The following is a 7,500-nucleotide window of genomic DNA, read 5'->3' on the forward strand; positions in this document are numbered from 1 at the left end:
CCTTTACTGTACTAAATATATGTAGACAAACTACATACTAAATTAAACTTTGCAACTACAAAGTAAGTTAACCGTAATGCGGCCCTGAACTCAGAGATGTTATAGGCGAGTATTTCACCAGATTGGCTTTAAACAAGAGTAATTCTGCATCTTTCTGATTTAATCATGAAAAATGATTAAAGCAAACTTGTGAAAATCTTAGTTTTCCTCACCTAATGAAAGGTCAATAAAAAGGCTTGAAAAGTTACAGAGCTTCATAATCCGGATAGCTGGACAAGTAATTTCTAGATCTGACTGTTAACTTGTGGTCAAAGGATGGATATTTCATATGCAGTAGTTTGACGGTTATCGCTTATATGAAGAAAAAAAAAAATGGAGAGAAAGAGAGTCTCTCTTGTGATTAGCAATTATCCAGTCCTGTGAAACAGAAGATAATGGTGTTCTGATTTTACACCAACACAATGAAATGTTAAATTTTATTTTGAGTGGTTTAAGGTAGCAAGGTACACCAGAAAGAGTAGAGTACAATCACTGCTAAGGCACATTCAGCTTTCAAAATAATGCTTTGAGACAGCAGAATCTAAAGAAGCTCCTAGATAACTGTATAAGGTACTGGCTAACTTGATTGTTGAAGGGATCATTTACCAGAATCAAAAGAACACACCTGGCTCACTGTAGGATTCAAAAGGTCATAACAGATTATTTACTAGTGATGACTTCCAACTTACTTTATTTCAACCATTCCCAAAGGCCGTCAAAATACTTCTGAAAATCTTTTTGTAAAACAGGAGTTTTGCTGTATGACTTTAGGACAAGTAAATCATTAGCATGTGCAGTGACATTCATTTATTTATTTTATTTACTGGGAAATTCTGACTAGACGCAAGTCCTTTTTCAGCGGATGTCCATACAAAGCCCTCATGTGCTTGCAAAGTGCGAATGCAGTAACACTTAATCAGGTTCCATACTTTTAACTCTCCATCACACGCTCCAGAAAGCAATGTACAGAGGCTCTTAGGATGCTTAGCCATGCAGTTTACTCAATCTCTGTGTCCAACTAGAGAGGCCAAAAAGAGTTTGGCAAACACTCATTCCAGTTTTGTTGCATTCAGTGCTCTAGTGTATTCTCTTGGGATTTCAAAAGGGTGCAGTACTGGATCATAATTCCTGGGTACTCTCTGCAAATCCTTGTTGGTTTCTCTCACATAGTCATCTGGGCTCCTGCTCAGCACGTTTACCTTCATCTACCATAAAAATTATGCAGTTGAGTTTCCTGCATTTGAGGAAATCACAGGGGTCAACCCCTCCAAAGTGCAATGGAGGAACCTCGTCCTGGGAGAACCAACTTCTTGATCGTGGTCTCTCACCTGCCAGGTAATACCAGTAAGATAATAAATTAACAGGGAATAAAGAACTAGTCCAAGGACTCATACATGAAGGACATCAGCACTGAATACACTTTTATCAAAAGTTGCAGGATGAGAGATGCCTTTAAACTTGTAGTCGAACAGATTATTAATAAAACATCAGAGGTCTCCTTCATAAACCTTACACAGCTGGGCACACCTTCCAAAACAAAATGATCAACAAACTGAAATACTCCCTTATACCTACCAAAACAATACTAGTAAGCAATCTTTTTTTCATACTGCTGCAGATAAGGTCAGCAGAAGTACAAACAACAGCTGTTATACTAAAACCTTTTCAGAAACATATAAGAATATAATAATTTTTCAAACAGCTTAGCCATGGCACAAAAACAGCTATAGGATAAAGGCCATAGGTTAACAGGAGACAGGATCAAGAGAAGAAAGCGGAGAATAAAATGCTTTAAGGAAAGAGGTATTATTCCAAACAAAGAAGAGGAAATGTTGAAAAAAATGACAGAGGCTAACATACAGGGACAACCAATTTCAGGAAGCAGGAAGCTAGAGTGAAAGGCAAATGCATTTTGGGGCTGCAGCAATTTGGCTACCCAAATAAATTATATACAATATCAAAAACTAAATATAGGATTATTTACCCACAACTATTACTTTTTCTGTGCATAATTTGTATCCTCTGTTACCTTAATTTATTTTAGCGTATAAACCTCCATTGCTTGTATTGTACTATTGCTCATATTGTTGTACTGTTCTATTGTGGAGCTTTTCTCCGCAGGTCTCCACTGAAAACGGGCCGCTGGTCCAGTCAGACACTACCCAGTTAACAAATGTAATAAATAAATAAATAGCTAGCTGTAATAAAATGTATCTTTTTAACATCATTTTAGGCTTGCATGACACACTTCAAGCATATATTTACTGCCTAACAATTATATAAACCTGAAATGCCTTCCTGAATTTTTGATCTGAGATTTTAAAAATGTACAACAGTGTATATGAAAGATACTCCATTTCCTCCAGGAAGATAATAATCCTGTTCTGTAATGGTGGTTCAGTATCACAGTGGTTAATGCTTTTGACTCACAGCTCCCAGGGTTTTCTGTTCAGTCCTCACCAAGGTCATCTCTGTATGTAGTCTATACGTTATGTGTTTGTGAGTTTTTATGAGTACTCTGGTCCCTTCCAAAAACCTACCTGGTGAATTGCCTATTCTAAATTGTCCACACATGCTGTGATTACCCTGGTTACTGTGGTACATGTCCTGTCTGAAAGGGGTCTAAGAAGGATTGATTAATTTACTAGATTAAATGACACTAGTACTGTGTTGGCACACTACCTGTTTATGAATATTTTAATCAATGTTATTATACTCATTTTACTACGTATATCATTGTATACTCAAGGGAGGTGTGTGCATACTTAAGCTGGTGTATGTGTGAATTTATACATACACAAATATACACACACATTTAATAAATATATATATATATATATATATATATATATATATATATATATATATACACATATACATACACACACACACACACACACACACACACACACACATATATATATATATATATATATATATATATATATATATATATATATATATATATATATAGCTCTAGGATCATCAGAAGTTGCTAGGCTAATGGCCATAGAGCCTTTACAAACATAGCCAAGTTCTACCCTTATTCCCATAATCAGCACCTATTGTCCCTGTCCCAAGAGGGACACAGGTGGAACCTATGGGGTGAATTTATAGTTACCCATCCAATCATCCAGATTGTGTTTGAAGAGGGCCAATGAGGTGCTCTGTTTGACACAAAGTGGAAGTCTGTTCCAAAGGTGTGGTAACCTCTGGAAGACAAATCTGTCCCTCCAGCAGGTTCTATCAATGTCACATACCAGGTTAAGGTTTTTAGAGCGAGTAACCTGTGTACCATTTGACTTGCAGATATGCAGCATTTCCAATAAAGCAGGGTCAGAGATTGCCTTATATGCAAGGCAGCGATCGCCACTAAGTAGTCTGTATTAAACAGAACAAAGTGACAGTGATTTCATACAATCCACATAGGACAGAAGTTGAAGACCTTGAATTTTCTAGTGAGGAACCTTTGTGGTCTCTCCAATTGCTGCAGATGCTTGGAAAGGTACATACCAAAAGGGCAGTTGTACTCAATTATTGGCTTGATGAGGGAAGAGTACAGAGAGGTTATAACTTTTTTTTTCTGGAGGCAATGCCCTTACTTATGAAATTAGCACCATAGAATGCCCTTCTTACCACTGTGGACACATGGCGATCAAAGCTAAGGTTGATGTCAACATGTGTGCTCAGGACTCTCACCACTTAGTGTATTGCTATTGATGTGGTAGTTATCAGGGACATTGCTCTTACCAAAAGGAATAATACATTTTTTTTAAGGCCATGACTTTGACACCAATAATTTGTTTGTGGAAGACCCTCTTGTAAAACACTGACAACATTTGGAGATTTTATGATCGCTTCCAGTTTGCAGTCATAAGCAAACTTTGTCAGCCATAGATCTTTACTTTTTGCTTGCACTTTGGAGAAATATAGATTCCAAATAGTAGAGGTCCCAGCACTGATCCCTGTGGAACATCACTGATTACAGGTCTGCTGTTGGAGACTGATAGAACCCATATAGTCAAAATAGCGGAACCCGTGAGCCAGTTAGCAACCCATCTAACGATATAGGGGTTGATACTGAGCTGGGTGATTTTGTCAATGATGCTTGAGTGGGGGATAGTATCAAAAGCCTTAGCTAAATCTAGATAGGCTGTATGCAGAGATTTCCACTCATCCAGGGCCTTGGTGACTACCTCAAAGAAGTCCACCAGGTTTAACAGGCATGATCACCCTTTGCCAAATCCAAACTGAATAGGGTCAAATGTTTGGAGATTACTTATATCTTTGCTGATAAGGTCCATGATGATTCATCCTTGGCCTTGGAGATAAAGATAATTAGGCTAATACGTCTATATTTCCCAGGGTCAGTGGAAGCACCACCTTTGTGCAAAAGAATAGTGGTGGCCATTTTCCATTCAGCAGAAGCTAATGCTTAGACAGTGACTGAAAAGAGTACCCAGTGGTGTTGCTAATTCTTGTTGGAGCCCATGTAGGACGTAGCCTAGGATGTTATCAGGTCACATACATGCTATGTTTTTGGCCTTAGAGAGGGCATGTACGACCTTCTCTTTAGAGATACAAGGTAGGGGGACAGGTGGTAGGGAAGTCATGGGGTATGTATGGTGGGGACAGGGGAGTGAAGTTTTCACAGAACATGTTGGCCAACAGGTTAGCTATATCCACAGGCTCAGTATATGTGGTATCATTAACTACCAGTTCAGCACAAATCTGTCTCTTTCCTTTTAAGTTACAAATGTACCTAATTTGGATTTGTAGTTTGCTTTGGAGGACTTCACAAGAAGTCTTATTTGCTTGTTTAAGCTGAGGAGGGAGTGTTTCCGGTTTACGGCTCGCTCCCTCTTACTCTTTGACAACAATTTCTTCTTATTATTGTAAAGTCTGTTAATGGCACTTGTCCACCAGGCACGTTTGCTCTTCCTAATGGCACTTGTCCACCCGGCAGGTTTGCTCTTCCTTGAGGAGCTTGTTTTGGTCCTATCAGGTACGGCAGAGTCAATGCAGTTTTACAGGTGTTTGTATAAAGCATTGGTGTAGAACTTAGCATAGTTTCCAGTTCCATCTAAGGGGGACATGCAGTAAAGCTATTCATGCCATCCTGTAGGAGGTTATAATCCGCTTTGGAGAAGTTTTTAGTTTAGTTGCTGTTGGGGGGGGGGGGGGGGTCAGGTGTGATAGTTACTTCAAATGAGACTAATCTGTGGTCAGATCTCACCAGGGAAGACCTCACAGTGGGGGTGCTACAGTGGTCTCACATACTGGTAAGCACCAGATCCAGGATGTTAGCACTCCTTGTGGGGGTGTCAACCAGCTGGTCCAGTGCACTGGACTTAATGAAATCGAGGAACCTTTGGGCAAGTGAGTTTGAGCACATGTAACTTACCAAGTCAGTGGATGGGTAGTTAAAGTTAACCAATACAATGGTGTTCAGATGTACCTTGACAGACTCAAGTAAATCCAAACAGGCAGAGTGGGTGTCCTGATTTATGGAGGTGGTCCTGTAGCTGGCAATGACTTGAACAGGTGTCCTACCAACAGTTAACTGCATGTAAGTTATCTCCAGGGAATCATACTGTTTAACCAATCTAGAGGTGTATTTATCTTTAATGAATACTGATACACCATCTCCTTTAGTTTTCACACCTTCAGCTTGTGGTCTGAACGTGTGGGGGGAGGTGTAACCCAATATGGCTGGAGTGCTCTCCACAGCCTTGAACCAGGTCTCCATGACTGCACAAATGTCTACATCTTCCAAGGTGAGGACTGCTTCCAGTGAGTGCAGTTTTGTGTTAAGACTCCTAGCATTTGGCAGCATAACATTGAGGTAGTTTTTAGATGGAGTTTTTATGATGGGAATTTTGTCCTTGAGATACTGCCTAAAAAAGGTACTATGGAGGTGGCAAGAGCCTTAGCCAGTAGCCAAAATCCCTGGGATAACAGATGAAGACAATCTCTGGCAAAGCATTGAGTTCTGTCGATCATGTCATCCCAGGCTAACAGATACTGGATCCCCTTACAATGACACCAGAAACTAATCCGATTAATGAAATCAATCATTTTCTGTTTGTATTGAGGCATCATCCTACATGAAGGTAAAATGCTGCTTAAGGCTAGGGACATACCTGCCTGAGACACATAGTCTGAGAGCTCAGTCATGTCTCTCTTCATACAGTCCAGAGAGGAATGTTTCAAGTCATTCACACCAACTTGGACTATGACACAGTCATAACAGTACCTGTTGTTGAGAGACTTGAGTGCATGTGGGATATGGCGGAACCCGGCACCTGACTGATAGCTGACTGTGACCTTTTCCCTATCCAGCCTGCTGAAAGGGACATCTGTGTGTCTCATGATGGAATGACCTAAAACTAATTGGTTTTGTGTTTTGCCTTAAGGGCTTGATAGGTGATACAATGGTGCGTGAACTATTATGTGTACTGTGTTCTGCAGAGGAAGTATTATGTGTACTGTGCATCTGTTTGTGTTTGGGAGGTCTCTGGTGTTTAGGTAGGTTTCTTGTCAGGACCTCCGCATATGTAGGTATGTGCGATGTGGGTTTGGGTGGAGTAGGAGGTAACATCTGCATGCACTCATATACACACACACAAATACATACACACACACACACACACACACACACACACACACACACATATATATATATATGTATATATGCATGCGTATATGTTGCAGTGATTTGCCTTTCACCTGTTATTGAATCTGGCCTGGGTCATGGTTGAAGAGAAGCTCCTGGACTGGCCTGTTTAACAAATAAAACAAATGTGTGTTTTTCTTTCCTAAAGCAATTACTGAATTTTATACAACATTTCGAAATCCTGTAAGGTTACTACTGATCAAAATATGCTACAAGACTAAATTAAACAATGCCGATTAACCTGGCACAAAAAGTAATAAAGCCAAATAATTTCCTGTGTAAAAAAAAATATATATTTAGTCGGTTAAGATGTCTTTATCTTACACATATTACTAGGTGGTTTCCTTTCTTCTCTTGTATCTAACTCACTACTTACTACACTTGTAGAGTCGAAGACAATCTTTGTTCACAATATAACCCGCACTGCACACCAGTCTCATTGTATTCGTTGAATAATGTAAATTTTCTCCTTCAGACATACACTATTTGAGTAGCGGCTGCTATCTACAACTGTATAAAATCAAGTATACCTTGTGTGCTAAATTCATTTAGTATCAAATGCCAAGAAGCATGACAGCTACAGAAATATTTTAATTGTGACAATGTATTTCACTAAATGTGCACTTTTAATGTGAACTGGCTTTGAACAAAAAAAAAGCAGATATCAAATATCTCAAAAATTCCTTTTTGTGGAACACATAAGGAAGAGGAAATAAAGGGAATGAATATAAGAAATGGTTGTGTGTCAGAATATAAAGTATTGAAGATATGGAGACTCACTAAAC

At 39.2% G+C, this 7,500-nt stretch overlaps 1 protein-coding gene and 1 non-coding gene across 3 annotated transcripts in view; both read right to left on the reverse strand.

Annotated features, from left to right (window-relative positions):
• The window catches only part of LOC122813194 (fizzy-related protein homolog), an 806,647-nt gene that overhangs the window by 771,795 nt on the left and 27,352 nt on the right, over positions 1-7,500 (reverse strand). The window lies entirely within an intron of this gene.
• On the reverse strand, positions 1,225-1,381 carry LOC122814560. The gene has a single exon (XR_006366811.1). It is a non-coding gene; the product is annotated as a U1 spliceosomal RNA (small nuclear RNA).

Source organism: Protopterus annectens, chromosome 10.part0 (assembly GCF_019279795.1).
Source record: "Protopterus annectens isolate FY-2018-M chromosome 10.part0, PAN1.0, whole genome shotgun sequence".
Taxonomy (NCBI): domain Eukaryota; kingdom Metazoa; phylum Chordata; order Ceratodontiformes; family Protopteridae; genus Protopterus; species Protopterus annectens.